The sequence below is a fragment of the Triticum dicoccoides genome, chromosome 6A, assembly GCF_002162155.2.
Source record: "Triticum dicoccoides isolate Atlit2015 ecotype Zavitan chromosome 6A, WEW_v2.0, whole genome shotgun sequence".
Taxonomy (NCBI): domain Eukaryota; kingdom Viridiplantae; phylum Streptophyta; class Magnoliopsida; order Poales; family Poaceae; genus Triticum; species Triticum dicoccoides.
In genome coordinates this window covers 246781845-246799771 of record NC_041390.1, presented here as the reverse complement: position 1 = coordinate 246799771, position 17927 = coordinate 246781845, and positions in this window count along the sequence as shown.

The window sequence follows — 17927 nt, the reverse complement described above, 5'->3', positions numbered from 1 at the left end:
CTCCAAAAGCCCTCAACCACTTTGTCATATCCACATATGTCCCAAACCAAAAGTCAAACTCGGCCCCACCAAAATTATCTATCCAGCCACCGAGTTCATTTGACATAGCCACTGCTAGAAACCCTAGTCACTTCGGTCTCACTGATAGGGATCTCGGTCTAACTGAGATGGGATTGCAAACTCTCTGTTTCCCTCCGTATCATTTTGGTCCAACCGAGATGAGCGATCGGTCCCACCGAGTTCGCAATGCAAACTCCGTGTTTCCTTTTCGTAACATTTCAGTCTCACCGGAATGAGCGATTCGGTCCCACCGAGTTTGCCTGGCCAACTCTCTATTTGCCTATTACAGAAATCAGTCCTACCGAGTTTATGTGATCGGTCTCACCTAGATTATGTTATGCCCTAACCCTAATGAAATCGGTCCTACCGAGTTGACATGTCGGTCCCACCGAAAATCCTAACGTTCACATTTTGAACTAAATCAGTCTGACCAAGTTTTCTGATTCGGTCCCACCGAGTTTGGTAAATTGTGTGTAACAGATAGATTTTTTGTGGAGGCTATAAATACCCCTCCACCCACTCTTCATTCGTGGAGATAGCCATCAGAACGTGCCTACACTTCCAACATACATTTTCTGAGAGAGAACCACCTACTCATGTGTTGAGACCAAGATATTCCATTCCAACCACAAGAATCTTGATCTCTAGCCTTCCCCAAGTTGCTTTCCACTCAAATCTTCTTTCCATCAAATACAAATCCATGAGAGAGAGAGAGAGAGAGTTGAGTGTTGGGGAGACTATCATTTGAAGCACAAGAGCAAGGAGTTCATCATCAACACGCCATCTATTACCTTTTGGAGGGTGGTGTCTCCTAGATTGGTTAGGTGTCACTTCGGAGCCTCCGTCAAGATTATGGAGTTGAATCAAGGAGTTTGTACGGGCAAGGAGATTGCCTACTTCATGAAGATCTACCCTAGTGAGGCAAGTCCTTCGTGGGCGATGGCCATGGTGGGATAGACAAGGTTGCTTCTTCGTGGACCCTTCATGGGTGAAGTCCTCCGTGGAATCGTGCAGCCATTACCCTTCGTGGGTTGAAGTCTCCATCAACGTGGATGTATGATAGCACCACCTATCGTAACCACGCCAAAAATCTCCGTGTCTACATTGTGTTTGCTCCCTCCAAACTCCTCCCTTTTATCTTCATATGCAAATGTTTTACATTCCGCTGCTATAATCTTAGATTTGCATGTGTAGGTTGATTGCTTGACTTGTTCTAAGTTGCTAAAATATGCCAAGACTTAAAATTGGGAAAAGACTAGATTTTTATTTGGTCAAGTAGTCTAATCACCCCCTCCCTCTAGACATACTTTTGATCCTACAAGTGGTATCAGAGCGTTGGTCTCCATGTGCCTTGATTTCCATAGCATTTGATGATCATAGCCTTGGTTTCACAACCTAGGAGAGTATGGCGTCTAGTGAGGGAAATTACTACCGTAGAGGTCCTTACTTTGATGGTACTAATTTTGCTAGTTGGAAGCATAAGATGAAAATGCATATTCTTGGACATAACCCTGCCGTTTGGGCTATTGTGTGTATTGGCTTGCAAGGTGAATTCTTTGATGGGAGAGAACCAAACCGTGAAGCTAGCGCGGAAGAGTTGAAGATGCTGCAATACAACGCTCAAGATTTCGATATCCTCTTCAACGGATTGTGCCCCAAAGAATTCAACAAAATCAGTCGTCTTAAGAATGCAAAGGAAATTTGGGATACTTTGATTTATATGCACGAGAGTACCGACTCTGTTGGGGATATTACTACTGGACATAAACCGGCCAGGAGTGGCCGGGTTAACTCTATAAGAATTAGAAGCCCAGAAGATAAAGCATGATGGTGCTTTATGAAGGCCCAAGGCCCTAAGGCGGGTTAAGGCCTGTAGACATAAACCGACATTGTCATGTAACTTGTATTGCAAGATAGGAGGAATAGAGGCCGAGTTGGGCACGATGATGATCTAGCCTCGGGACTATGTAAACTGGCGGGCGTCGACCTGTGTATATAAAGGGACGACCCGGCGGTGGTTTAGGGACGAAAAACAACAACTCGAGAGCCAAGCAAAGCGGATTTGCTCCATGGTCATTGAAACCCTAGCAATTCCATCACAACTGGAGTAGGCTTTTACCTTCACCGTAAGGGGCCGAACTAGTATAAACCCTTGCGTCCCTTGTCCACTTTAACCCCTTTAAGTTAACCCGTAGCGATGGCTCCATGACTAAGTCCTATCACGAGGACATCTGCCGTGACAACTCCATGATAGTTGGCGCCCACCATGGGGCTATCGCACGATGGTTTCGAGTTCTTGAAGGGCAGCTTCAAAAGGCTCAAGCGATACGTGGTGGGCCGGATGACTAAAAGTTGTCACGGCAAGCTCTACATCGACGACGCAGGATGGGGTCCCGAGGCCGGTTCAATTGAATATGGATACCGTGTCCCCTTTGGCGGAATTCATGTCTTCATCAGCAAGATCGGCGAACTGGGCCCTGAGTCGGACACCTGCACCGACATCATCGAGACGGCTCAACATGCAAGCCCTGCCCAGGTTCAGCCCACAGCGAGGCATGTCTTCGTAGGTGTCATCCATGGAGCGGAATATGAGGATGGACCGGCATCTGATGGATAAACTGTTGTCTGTTCCGATGATGAGTCTTCAACCGGAGAGACCGAGTCCCTGTACCAACTGCAGGATGGCCGGATTAGTGGAGGTTCCGATGGCAACAGTTTTCCGGACCCCCTTGATCTGCCAAGTCGGGTCGCGGTGTGCTGGCCAACTTCAACTCTTTGGGGGTACCATGCCTCACCCCGGCCTTGCATACTGTATGACTGCCCAAGGACTTTAAAGGCCCTGGTAAGGTGCCCAATTACACTGCCGATTTTTTCCCCTGAATCATGGGTTGAGACTTATGAGATGGCAATGGAGATGCTGGATGTGGATGAAGCAATGTGTGCTAAATATTTCACCATGATGTTGGAAGGAACGGCCCGTACCTGGTTGAAGAGTTTACCAGCTAATTCCATTGCGTCATGGGCCGAGTTAAAGAGCCGGTTTATCCAGAATTTCAAGGATACATGTAAGCATCCCATCTCAATTGTGGACCTATCCACTTGTGTTCAAGAGTATGGGGAGACTACGACCCATTGGGTGAAGCGAGTCTCGGCTATTTTGCATTCATCAGACCGCATCAATGCAGATACAACAGTTTTGACGTTGGAGGGCAACTGCCGGTTCATGCCATTAAAACTGAAGTTGGGAAGGCTCAAATGTCATTGTAATGACATGTCAACGCTTATGGCTGCTTTGGTTAAATATGCCGATTCAGATAATACCAAGGACCCTGATTCTGAAGAGGACAAACCAGGGAAAGGGAAAGAGAACGACAGTGCCAAGCGGCAGCAGCATATCCCGGCAGGTCATGGGAACAATGGTAAGCACAAGGTGGATAATAGCTTGGACTTTGTGGGTAACACCAACACCCAGGATAACGGTCAGTGTCGTAAGGGTAAACCACCACAGAGGGGTGGATGGTCAGGCCCCAATTTAGAGCGCTGTTAAATCAACCATGTCCTAAGCACGGATCGAAGGAGAAGCCAGCTTCGCATCTTTGGAAGGATTGCTTCATCATGCGAGAGTTCAAAAATTCTAATATGTTTCAATACGACAACGGCCCGCCCGGCAGTTCAGGAGGCGGTTTTCATGGGTCGGGTTATGGAGGCGGCAGCTCCGGTTCAGGATTCCAAGGTAATCAAGCCGGACATGGTAATCAAGGTAATCAGGGCAATCAAGGAGGTTATAATCATCAGGGGAATCAACAGCAGCAGTAATCGGGTTATCAGAGCAATCCGAAGTAGTTGAATAGCGGGCAGTATCATGTCTTTACCACTAGCTTGTGTAAGCGCGACCATAAGCTTCACAAGAGGGCCGTGAACTCCGTTAAACCGGCGGTGCCTCAGTATTTGCGCTGGTCTGAACAACCCATTTTATGGAGTCGGGAGGATCATCCACCCCGGGTTGATAATCCGGGTCATCTTGGTGGTGGCTCCTCAAGTCGGGGGCTACAAGTTCGCTAAAGTGCTTATGGATGGAGGGAGCAGTATCAATATCCTTTACTATGATACCTTCTGTCGCATGGGGCTGACATACAAGAGTCTTAAACCGTCGAACACCGTCTTTCATGGAGTGGTGCCTGGTAAATCAGCGTACCCAGTTGGCAAGATAGCCCTAGAGGTGGCTTTTGGAGATGATCATGATTCAAGATCAGAAACTTTGACTTTTGAAGTGGTGAAAATCAAGAGCCCCTATCATGCCCTTGTCAGAAGGCCGGCTTATGCTAAGTTCATGGCGAGGCCGTGTTATGTTTATCTGCAGCTTAAGATGCCGGGTCACAAGGGGACCATCACGATGCATGGGAGCAGGAAGATTGCTTTAGAATGTGAAGAAGGGGATGCGGCTTATGCTGAGTCGGTTTGTGCCACAGAGGAGCTGAAATTTTATGAGGACAATGTTGATCCGGCAGATATGACTTCTCTGAAGAAGCCAACTACAGAGCATGATCCGGCACTGAAATTTAAATCAGCTGCAGACACTAAAACGGTTGATTTTGTTCCTGGCGATTCATCTCAGCAGTTCATCATTAGCGCTAACCTGGATCCGAAATAGGAAATCACGCTCATCGAGTTCATCCGTGAGAACCGGGACATCTTTGCATGGAAGCCTTATGACATGCCAGGTCTACCGAGGGAACTCGCTGAGCACACCCTTAATATAGGTCCTAAGTTCAAACCGTTCAGGCAGTTTCTCCGCTGCTTCAACAAAGAGAGACGTAAGGCTATTGGTGAGGAGGTAGCCCGGCTTTTGGCAGCAGGGTTTATCATGGAGGTTTTTCACCCTGAGTGGCTAGCTAATCCGATGCTGGTACTTAAGAAAAATGGCACTTGGCGTATGCGTGTGAATTACACAGACTTGACCAAGGCTTGTCCAGCTGATCCCTTTGCTCTCCCGCATATTGATCAGATTATTAATGCTACGGCGGGTTGTGACCGTTTGTGTTTTCTGGATGCTTATTCTGGTTATCATCAGATCAAAATGGCAGTTAAGGACCAGGAGAAGACAACTTTCATAACTCCCTTTGGGGCCTTCTATTATGTATCAATGCCTTTTGGGCTCAAGAGTGCACAGGCGACTTATCAGCACTGTGTTCAAAATTGTCTACATAAACAGATTGAGCGCAATGTTCATGCTTATGTGGATGATATTGTGGTGAAATCTAGGAAGGAGGAAACCTTGATAGATGACCTGAGGGAGACCTTTGATAACCTCCGGGTCTATAAGATGATGCTTAATCCGGCTAAGTGTGTCTTTGGTGTTCCGGCAGGCAAGCTCTTGGGTTTTCTAGTGTCTAACAGAGGCATTGAGGCTAATCCGGAGAAGATCGCGGCTATCACATCTCTGGCTAAACTGGCATGTATCAACGATGTTCAGCGTTTGGCGGGCCGGATTGCAGCTTTAAGCCGGTTTATCAGCCGCCTTGGGGAGAAGGCTATCCCTTTGTATCAGATGCTAAAGAAAATGGATGATTTCGTCTGGAGTGATGCGGCTGATAAAGCGTTTGAGGACTTGAAGAGACAGTTGGCCGAACCGCCCGTTCTTGCAGCTCCGATCGATAAAGAGCCCTTATTGCTATATGTGGCTGCTAATGCCAGGGCTGTTAGTGTGGCTATTGTGGTAGAGCGCAAGGAGGCCGGAAAGGAGTATCCGGTTCATTGGCCGGTTTATTACATCAGTGAGGTGCTTATTGAATCAAAGCAGAGGTACCCGCATTGGCAGAAGTTGGTGTATGGAGTTTTCATGGCAAGCCGGAAGCTCAAGCATTATTTTCAAGGTCATCCCATCATAGTGGTTAGTTCAGCCCCTCTGGGAGATATCATCCAAAACAGAGAGGCGACTGGCTGGATTGCCAAGTGGGCTATTGAGCTTGGACCTCACGGGATAAAATATACGCCTCGCACAGCAATCATATCACAAGCACTTGTGGATTTCATTAATGATTGGACAGAGTTGCAGGCACCATAGGAGAAGCCAGATAACACGTACTGGACTATTCATTTTGATGGGTCCAGACAATTGGAGGGCTCGGGGGCTGGAGTCATATTAGCTTCCCCATGAGGTGACAAGTTTTGTTATGTTCTCTGCTTAATGTTCCCTTGTACTAATAATGCAGCTGAATATGAGGCCTTGCTCCATGGCCTTCGGATGGCTAAGGAGATGAATTGAAGCCGAGTCAAGTGCTTCGGTGACTCGGACCTGGTGGCTCAACAGGTATCTGGCACTTGGGATTCTAAGTATCCACTCATGGCTGCATATCGATGAGAGGTGGACATAGTGGCTGATCATTTCAAGGGTTATCAAGTTGACCATATAGACCGGCGAAAGAATGAAGCGGAGGACGCTTTAAGTCGTCTAGGCTCTCAGCGTAAATCGGTGCCACCTAATGTCTTCCTCGACGTACTTCATAATTCGTCGGTCAAGATACCCACAGAGGAGGAGTTGGCTATTCCTGACCTGGAGGCCCAGTTGGTAGCGGCCCTTCATGTTATACCGGATTGGACAGTCCCATACCTGGCCTATATGAACCGGGGCGAGTTACCAGGCAATGAAACCTTGGCCCAGCAGATAATCCGGCGATCCAAGTCAATGACCATTATCAATGGGGAGTTACATTGTTACGGCATGACAGGGGCGATTCAGCGTTGTGTGTCTCCTCAAGAAGGTTGTGAGATTTTGCGAGAGATCCACAAAGGAGATTGTGGTCACCATGCCGGTTCAAAATCCTTGGTGGCTAAGGCTTTTTGTCACGGCTTCTATTGGTTGACGGCTCATGCTGATTCTGAGGATTTAGTAAAAAGGTGTGATGGTTTTCAGAAATTTGCACGCCGCGCTCATGTTCTGGCTCAGGAGTTGAGAATGATTCCAATCACTTGGCCGTTTGCAACTTGGGGGCTAGATATGGTTGGACCCTTTAAGAGGTCCAAAGACAAAAAGACCCACCTATTGGTGGCGGTTGACAAGTCTACCAAGTGGGTAGAGGCAGAGCCAGTCAGTAAGTGTGATGCAGCTATGGCGGTCCAATTCATCAAAAAGGTGATATTCCGGTTTGGTTTTCCACACAACATTATAACTGATAATGGTACTAAACTATCCAAGGGTGCTATGGAAGAATTTTGTCAACGTGAGCACATCCGGCTTGATGTGTCATCAGTGGCTCACCCCCAATCTAATGGTCAAGCAGAGAGGGCAAATCAAGAAATTTTGAGAGGTGTTAAACCCCGGCTTATGGTTCCTTTAAAGCGGACGCCGGGTTGTTGGGTGAAGGAGTTACCTTCCGTGTTATGGAGTATCAACACCACACCAAACAGATCTACGGGTTACACGCCTTTCTTCATGGTTTACGGAGCAGAGGCGATTCTTCCTAGTGACATCCGTCATGACTCGCCCTGTGTCGTGTCTTACGTTGAAGCTAAGAATGAGAAAGCACATCAGGACTCCTGGACCTGTTAGATGAGGAGTGTGATCTAGCAGCGGCGCATTCGGTGACTTATCAACAAGATCTTCGTCGTTATCACAGCCGCCGGGTTAAGACCGGAACTTTTCAAGAGGGCAATCTGGTGCTCCGGCTCATCCAGGATCAGAATGACATGCACAAGTTATCCCCACCTTGGGAAGGACCTTTTGTGGTCAGCAAAAATTTGCACAATGGACCATACTACCTTATCGATGTTCGAGAGCACAAGGACTCACGTAAATTGAAGGAGGATACCCAGCGGCCGTGGAATATAGCTCTTCTTCGGCCTTACTATACTTGATCCACAGGCTCTTCTTATGTACATACTTATGACAATGTATATATTATATAATAAACCGGAGCCTCAGCTAAAGCGGGGTATCTGTTGTTTTTTACATCGTGTGTGGTTACATGGGGGCTTCTACTTATAAAATGGAGTTCTACTAACCCGGCTTATAAAGCCACACAGATATAAAGGAAATCACTAGGGGGCTCGGTCGTATTCGAACCATAGCTACGCCTCTTGAGCAGCTTAAGGCCAAACAGGGAAATCACTAGGGGCTTGGTTGTATTTACACCATAGCTACACCTCTTGATAGGCTTAAAGCCAAAAAGGAAATTATGTGGAACCAAAGAGAGTCTGTTGCAAAAAGCACAATTCAAACATAGGTACCCACTGAGCACAGCTCAAATATTACTTGGGGGCTCCTTGCTTCTCAAAGAACAACGAGCTCGCACCCTTGTAATAGGCTATCAAGCCAGGCTTGGAAGCTAGGTGTATTCACCTAAAACCCCGGGTTATCCTGCATCTTTAAGTAAGACACTCCGTCCAGGTAAACCTGGTATGACCCATCGAGCGTTTGACAAGTCAATCTCATAGACCCTGAACTTGTCAAAGTTAAAACGATGATTGGTTAAAGATTGAGGTCCATCTTAAAAGGCTTTGAAAAATGGTTTAACTCAGTGGCCTGGCAGCCCATGAAAAGCCTCGATTTAGGGCCTGGCAGCCCATGAAAAGCCTTGCATATTTTTCTTGTATTTTTGCAAATGTTTTAACCTCCTTTGATAAGGGATTTATGAATATTTTCTAATAAATTACAACTCGGCATGGCTTTCAATGCTCAGTTGTCAGTACATGATCAGTCTTAAACCGGCAATAATTTGATCTGGTCTGGTTTTGACTAGAAGTCACCCGAATTATATGAGTAAATTGGTGTTTCTCATAACCCAGTACGGTTTTGATATGAACTGGCAAGAATGAGAGGAGTCATCAATACTCCAGATTGGTGTTATCACCCTTATTATCCCAACAGTTGGACATCCAACAAGATATATCACAGGTATCATCTATTTTACATCTGGTTATTACAGTCTTGGTTATACACCAAGCTATATATATATAAATATTTGGGCATCATGACCCGTCCAGTGGTAAACCACTAGGACAGTTTCAAGTTCTTATATGCACAAACAAGTTAAATAAAAGCCGCAATGGACTATGCATATAATAGATCCCAAAGGCATGGCGAGTTATCAGTATCAAGAAAAATAAATATGCTCAATGGCATAACTGCGAGTGTTTGAACTAGCCTATTATAAGGCGCTTTAAATGCCCACCAAGAATAATTGTTTCCATAACAAGTGGCAGACGGCGACAGCTAAACCGGCCTCCGGTTCAAGATTCATCATCAGGACGACTTGAAGATTGCGGATCATCTTGAGTTGGTGTATCCTCCTCTCTACCCAGTGGCTGGAAATCAATTGTTGTCCAATCGATTCCGGTTAACGCTTGGAATATGGCTTCTTCACTTATAAGAGGGGAAGGATCTATGTCAGGAGCATAAGTGTGCTTACGGATTGGCGGAACAAGATCCTCTACATCATGAATCAGCGCAGGATATTTTTTCTGATCAACATCATAAACCGGTTGATAATGAGATAGATTTGTGTCATCCGCCAATTTGCTTGCTATAGGCCGCATTTCCCTTGTCAGCCTTCGGAGATCATCATTGTTGAATTCTGTACCATCTTCCTTCACGCTGGGGTAGCCTTGGCCAATATCTGCCAGTTCAAGATCTAGAATCTATGCCTTGGCCCGGATTAGCGTAGTCAATGCACCTGACCTTGCAGCTGATTTTTTAAGTTCCTCCAGCCAGGCGAGCAACATGGACATCTTCTCGATGGTTTCTTTTATCAATGATGGAGGAGGCCTGTTATACGCAGCAGTGCAGATAGCCCGTTGGGATCCGGAACACAATTGTTCTATCAAGGTGTAGGCTGCTTTCAGCTTCATCCGCATATCAGAGCCCAGATGGGTAATACGGGTCCCTGCGGCATTGTGAGCATCAATAAACTGGTGACTGCTAAGGTAAAGGGGACTTGAAACATGCCAGATGAGGGCGCTTACCAAATACAGCAGAAGTCATAGTGTTTATTTGCCGCTTTAAACCGGTCAGTTCCTCAACCACCGGTTTAAGGGCTGCTTATGCGTCTTCGGCTTTCTTGGCTAAAGCGGCCTTCTCGGCATCCCAATCTGCACGTTCCTTCTTAAAATTTTCCTTCAGTTTCTCCATGGCTTCTAAGGTTTTAGTTAGTTCCTCCTTGGCTTTGGAAACCTCTGCTTGCTGAGACTTGATGTTTTCTTGAAGATCAGCGGTTTGGGAGTCCTTTTTGCTCAGCTCAGCCTGTAAAGGAATGAAATATCATCAGTGGGATGTATATATTTGAAGTACCAAGCACACAACAAGTTATGCACTTTGTACTTGGGGGCTAATGCCTATTTGCTTTGTTATTAGAAATTTTTGCAAGTCCCAAATACAATGCAAACATTATCTTTGGCACTTGGGGGCTAATGTACATTTGTAAAAATCGGACCATTGGTAAAATCCCGGTTCACCTTGGAAAGATAAACCAGCCCTTGGGGACTACACAGATGCAAACTACAGGAATACAACCATAAAGTACCAGTTTATTTCAAAGGATCACCTGACATATGGAGGATAAGTATGCAAGGGTTGAGATATTACAAAGTCCCGATTTATGATTGCTATCATAAACCGGCCCTTGGGGGCTACTAGAGTTGGTATTTGCAATTGGACTTAAGAAATAAAAAGTTATGTCATTACCTCATGGCGGTCCTTCATCAGATTCACCAAACCAGCTTCGTAATCACGGTTTGTATGCAGACGGTTTAGAAAGCCAAAGTGGAGTTCTTGAGCACTGAAGTGGGCATAGCTTGATAAATCGGTGCTCCACTTGCGTTTCTCCATGGCACAACATTCTTCTTTGGCACTATGTTTCGCCAATACAACAGGATGGCCAGGAGAGGTGTGGCCAATACCGGTAATGATAGCCTCATCTTCTTTATCTCCAGCAGCCTTTTCTGGAGTTGATGGAGTGTCAGTAGTTTTCACTGGACTAGAAGGTCCGTCATCAGCCTGGATTGGACTTGCCGGTTTATCATCTAGCACAGCGGTATCAACTTCTGCTTGTTCATCAACATTATGATCTTGAGGGGGTGGTTCATCAAATGTGGCCTCAGTATTTGGACCTTCCGGTTCCATAGTCAGCTCCGGTTCAATCACCACATGATCATCAGACGGGTTATCCGCCCGGGCCTTCTTACTGGGTCTGGCCTTGGCTCTAAAAAAGAATAGATGCAAAGGTTAGCATAGCATATAACGTGTGAAACATCAAAAGATTGGGTTGAAATACTTACACAGCCACGGTTTTAAGAGGAGGGAGTTGTGTGGTCGTGGATTTGCCGGATGAAGAAGGAGGTGTCACCTGATAATTCAAATCAGACGGACTAAGAGGTTGTCGGAAAAAGCCTGCCTTGGGATAAGAAGTGTCAGAAGTGGGTGAGACCTCGGGTCGGTGTTTTCGAACCAGGGTGTTCGGTAAACCGGTCGAGGTGATCGTTTGGCCGCTGTGCCGGTTTGTGCGGCGAGCCTCGTGATGCTGCTTCTTCAAAAGAAATTTTGGGTCCAAGTGAGCAAGAGGGTGAGAAAATCTTACTTTCCGGACTGCTTGACGGATTTTTTTATGTTCGCAGAGAGTCTAAACCGGAGGAAAGGATAATTACCTCTGCATCGTCAGCTTGGCTGCCCTCAATGTCCTCCTGATAAATATCATTGTCAATGAGATGCATGAAAAGTTAACCAAGTGAATCAAGTTCTACCTCTGCTTCCAGTTCATCTGGGTTGTCATCAAGCTCTAAACCGATGGGTTCAGGTGCCTTCCTTTTTGTGGTTTTCTTGACGGCTTTCGTTTTAGGACAAGAAGGCTTCACCGCTTTCTCCTGAGGTTTCTTTTTCCAGAACGGATCATCACCCTGTTTAAAGATGGGCAGAGGGTATTCAAAGATTGCACAGTCCAAAAATATCAGGCATAAAGCGGAAGCACAGACAATATTTACAGCGGGCGGTTTGTTTTGTGTGCAAAAGGGGCTTAACCCGGTCTTGCTGCAGACAACTTCCGGTTCATTCAACATTTTCTTGACAGACTCAGTGACTTCCTCATCTGTTAGCTGAATATAGATATGGCATTGGGAGTCTTGTACGTCACCAGTATACTCACACATTAAGCCGGAGCGGCAACTTAATGGAAAAATGCTCCAGGATATCCAGCAACGGACGAAATCCACGCATGTTAAACCGTTGGCCATGAAAGCTCTAAGTGTAGCGAGTTGTGGGGCGTATGAGGCCCGTTCCTTGGCACTTAGTCGTTGCGGAAGCGGATGAGTATTAGAGAGCTAGTGAGCACGATAACCCGACAAAGGGTTCTCATCTTTAGGGGAGGTGTCTCTGTAATAGAACCAAGTTTGGTTCCACTCCTTTGGGTGACTGTGAAGTTTGGCATGAGGAAACTCAACCTCTTTCCTTTTCTGAATAGAGACACCACCAAGTTCAGTATTGGGTCCATCTACGAATTCAGTGCAACGGTTTAAATGGAAGAAATCCCGGAACAGCTCGACAGTTGGTTCTTCTTGTAGATACACTTCACAAAAAACTTGAAAGTTGCAGATGTTGGATACGGAGTTGGGTCCAATATCATGAGGGTGGATCTGAAAGCTGGCAAGTACATCCTGGAAAAACTTGGATCCAGGCGGTTTAAAACCACGGCCTATATGATCAGCAAACACCACTATTTCACCTGCTCGAGGGGTAGGAGGGTTTTCCGGCCCAAGAACTCGCCACCGGATCTCATTTTTCTTCAGTAAGGTGCCAATTTTGACCATTCCGTTTAGTTGCTCCTCATTAACCCGGGAAGGGGCCAAGTTACAGGAATAGAATTGTTTGGCCATTGCAAGTGAAGAGTTGGGAATGAAATAATGCCGGTTTATGATTGATTAATGGTGATGCATAAGGTACAACAGGTTGAGGGAAAAGGAATCCTAGCATGTGAAATTGATAAATCGGAGGAAGTTATAAACCACCTACGACAGAGTGTTTATGAATGGTAAAGCAATGAACAGAAGCAGAGGTATATGCATATTGTTAAACCAGAGTATAAATGAATCAGCGGTTTAACAGGGGACTAATGGTACCTGTCGGATTATCATACTTCAAAAAGTTAAACCGCCTACATTGGTGTGAGGAGTACAGACCTAAAAATACCTAAGTAAGGGGAAACAAGTTTCGCAGATTTATATGAAAATTTCAGATCTGACGCGTGACAGAAACTGGAATATATTCAGGTTTAAACTTCAGGTGTTTAAACAGTTTAGCAGATCTAGATAAGTTGTTCTCTATATAAAGGGGGAGTCTAATGAGGAAAATAAGATTATGGCTACGGCCGCGCAAGAATAACAGGTCCAAACTAGCCTTTGATGCTATGGAAAAGAAAAGAGAAGGATAGCCCCGGAAGTTTCGATGAACTCCAACGAATAGTGAAACCCTAAAGACAAGATCTAGGGTGGAAGGAAGAAGGTTCACTAGTGTCACAGGAACGGCAGAGAGATGACGCGACTTTCTGGTTTGATCAGGGTGATGCAGCGGCCAACGATGAGGCAGGGGCGAAGTTCAACGATGGCAGTGGCGCTTGGGTGCAGGGACGTTGCGAGGAGGAAGAAGAGACGAAGAGGCAGCGGAGGAAAAATAAAAAGGGGCCTCGGCCCTATTTACAAGGCGAAGAGATAAGCGATAGGCGCGGGAATCGAGGAGCTCAAAATGGATATTTAATAAAGTTGTCGCCTTGATGGTTGGATGCTCATTAATAAAAGGCATCTTTGGCTCCAATGAATAGATGACATCACGGCAGTTTACCACAACTCCGGAGGATGACGTCAGGGCAGTTTACAAGATCCGTGCGAAGGTGCAAGAGGAAGAATTTTTCTAAGTGTTGAAGATTGACATGAATAAATTCAAATCAATCTGGGGCCTAATGTTGGGGATATTACTACAGGACGTAAACCGGCCAGGAGTGGCTGGGTTAACTCTATAAGAATTAGAAGCCAAGAAGATAAAGGATGATGGCGCTTTATGAAGGCCCAAGGCCCTAAGGCGGGTTAAGGCCTGTAGACATAAACCGACATTGTCATGTAACTTGTATTCCAAGATAGGAGGAATAGAGACCGAGTTGGACACGATGATGATCCGGCCTCGGGACTCTATAAACCGGCGGGCGTCGACCTGTTTATATAAAGGGACGACCCGACGGTGGTTTAGGGACGAAAAACAACAACTCGAGAGCCAGGCAAAGCGGATTCACTCCTTGGTCATCGAAACCCTAGCAATTCCATCACAACTGGAGTAGGCTTTTACCTTCATCGTAAGGGGCCGAACCAGTATAAACCCTTGCATCCCTTGTCCGCTTTAACCCCTTTAAGTTAACCTGTAGCGATGGCTCCATGACTAAGTCCTATCACGAGGACATCTGTCGTGACAACTCCACGACAGAATCCGTCAAGGTATCCAAATTGGATGTGCTTCAAAGTCAACTTGACAAGTTAAAGTGAAGGATGGTGAAGGTGTCGCTGAAATGTACTCTAGGATTGCTCTCACCACAAATGAGATTGCCGGCTTAGGAAGTGAATAGATGACTGATAGATTCATCATCAAGAAGATCCTAAGAGCCTTGGATGGAAAATATGATATCGTGTGCACGTTGACCCAAATGGCGCCCAATTACAAAGATCTCAAGCCAACGGAAGTTATTGGAAGAATTGTTGCTCATGAGGTGTCACTCAAGGATAAGGAAGAGCTTCACAACAAGTCAACTAGTGCTTACAAAGCCTCATGTGATGCTCCTACATCATCAAGTGAGAAACAAGCCTTCAATGAAGAACTGAGCCTAATGGTGAAGAACTTAAACAAGTTCTACAAGAATAGAAGCAAGGAAAGAAGTTCCAAGTCAAGGTCCTACAATGACAAAAGATCTTTGAGTCGTGAGCGTAATTGCTACAATTGTGGAAGACCCGGACACTACTCCAATAAGTGTATGGCTCCCTACAAATGAAGAGACGATTCACCCAAAAGGAGAAGTAGAAGAGAAGAATCACCACCAAGAGAAATAAGGAGTATAGATGCTCGTTATGAACGAAGAACATCACGGAGAAGCAAGGATTCGGAAAGGAAGGACAGGTCATTAAGGAGGTACACAAAATGAAGACATCAAGCTCATGTTGGTGAATGGGTATCCAACTCCGACTCCGAATATACTCAAGATGAAGGTGTTGCCGGTCTAGCACTTGTGTCAACCAACTCCTACGACATATTTGACTCACCAAATGAAGGAATTGGAAGATGCTTCATGGCTAAAGGCCCAAAGGTATCACACCCCAAATATGTCGATTTCAATAGTGATGAAGATGATTTGCTAGGTGATGATGATTTACTTTTTGACAACTCTAGTGATGAAAACTATGATGAACTTGCTATTAATCATGTTAACCAAGATAAAATGAATGATGATGATAAGAAGGAGATTGAGCGTCTAACTAAAGAGCTAAACACTCTTAAGTTAGCTCATGAAACTACCTTGGAAGATCATCGAGAACTTTTAAAGACTCATGAGAAGCTACGATTTGAAAAGATCAACCTTGAGCAAGAGCATGGGTTCTTAAAAGAAATCAATGATGATCTTCGCAAGAAAAGTTCTTCTTACATGCCACAAGTCAAATCTAGCAACAAGAGTAAGAAAGATTCTTCTTCTAGTAGTAACAATAACCATGCTAAATCCAATGTTGTTGCTTCTAGTAGTTCTCTTGATTCCACTAATGATTCTCTTAGCCAAGTTACACTTGAGCAAGAAAATAGCTTATTGAAGGGGATTATAGAGAAAGGTGTTTACAAGATCCTTATCGGGAGTAAGCAATTTGAGGAAATTGTACACAAGCAAGGAAGGCACCGGAAGAATCAAGGTGTTAGTTTTGAACAAAAGTTCAATGCCAATGGAGTTGAGTGGGATGAAGATCAATACCACAAGACGAAGTTTGTTCCTCAACAAGAGAAGTATGATCCTACTTCGTTCCAAGGGACACAAGCTCAAGATGATCTTCCACCATAAGACCACAAGCAAAAGAGCAAGGACAAGCTTCAAGAGGAGATTGATGCATTTGAAGAAGCTCCTAAGGCTTTGGTCAAGTGGGTTCCCAAGACTACATCAAGTATGACTACAACTCCAAGGGTTCCCATCAAGATGATGTGGATCCCTAAGAAGAAGAACTAGAGAGTTCTTGAGGGTGACTCCGCCAACATACTTCACTCATATCATTTTGGTGAGGACAAGTGCAAACAACTTCCACAACTTGCACTAGTTCAAGGAGTCACAAACCCTCTTGTTGGTAAGACAAGGGACAAGGTAACCTAATGCTTTCATGGACATCATATTATGTGAACTTCACTCTATGTCTATGGATATCCTTGTTTGTTCCTTGTGGGACTAACATGTGTAGGTATTGAAAGTGCAACTCACTCCAATGGAATCCTTCGAATGATCTACATCAACATTGGGCATCCACATCTTCAACATCTACATGAAGTCATCATCAAGAAAACCCAAGGTTAGTTCATCCCTCTTAGGGGGAATATCACATCTAGGGGGAGCTTTACTCTAATCAATTGAGCTAAAGCAACTCTAATGGTGTGAACACAATAATGCTTTATGTAGAAGTGGTAACACCACTTGTGCTTAAACGATGAGTATGACCTATGATCAAGTGTTCTCATTTGACTCCTAAGTCAATATACTCATATATAGATGACCTAGTCATCGCCAATTGCTTGATAGATGCTAGAGTGTTTGTGCATGCTTTGTCACATATTTCATTTGCCATTTTATTTTGTGAGCATGTTGATTTTTTACTCATTCGAGGACATCCATTTGTTGCTTTGATTGTTTTTCTTTTTCTCTTTTGCCATGTGGATGGACAAGAATGCCTAAGAACCTCCTCTAGCTATATATGCTTTTCTCGTCTCAAACTCTATTCATGCTACATCACAAAGTTTGATCAGGTCAGATTTGAACCACTCTGTGTGAGGAGCACTCGGAGTCCCCGATTCGTCATAGACTTAAACTTCCAAAACCTCTATGTGCATCTCGGTCCGACCGATTCATCTAGTTCGGTCACACTGAGTTCACTGAGTTGATCTAGGTTTTCAATCTCGGTGCAACTGATTTGAACTCTTCAGTCACACCAAGTTGCAGTAACCGCTCGTGATTCTGCATCTCGGTGCCACCAAGTTGTTCCACTCGGTCACACCGATAGGGTTAAGATATATATACCCACAGGTGAGATTTTGGAAATTTCTTCAAAACCTCTTAGCCTGCGCGTGTCCGGCTCTGCCACATCGGGTCTCCGGATCATCTTCTCACCGCCAGCGACCTCTCGCCGCTGGTTTCCGTCGCCGTCAACGGGATTCAACCCCTCTGTTGCCGCCGTAGCAAACTCACCGCGAACTAGGGTATGAGTTCGATCTTTTGTGCTAATTCCTTACTCCGATTCTTAGCACAATGCAATGCCATGTTCTTTACCACGTATGAAATCAATCTATCCAGAGAAAACATTCCTTAGATTAGGTTTGATTAAAAAATTTAGGGTTAGGTTTCTGCCGAACTCATCTCAGACAGTCTGAGTTGTAGAAATTGGTCTCACCAATTTGGCTTAGGACACTGCACTTGCACTTTTAGGTCTGACTGAAAATTGCAAATTGGTGCGACCGAGTTCGACTCTCTGTGAAACCCTAGCAATCTCGGAGCCACCGAACTGTGACTCGGTCTGACCGAGTTCACTATTTTAGACTTTAATAGTTGCTTCCATGTCACCGAGTTCAACAAATCGGTAGCTCCGAAATGATTTCTATGGAGAAATAA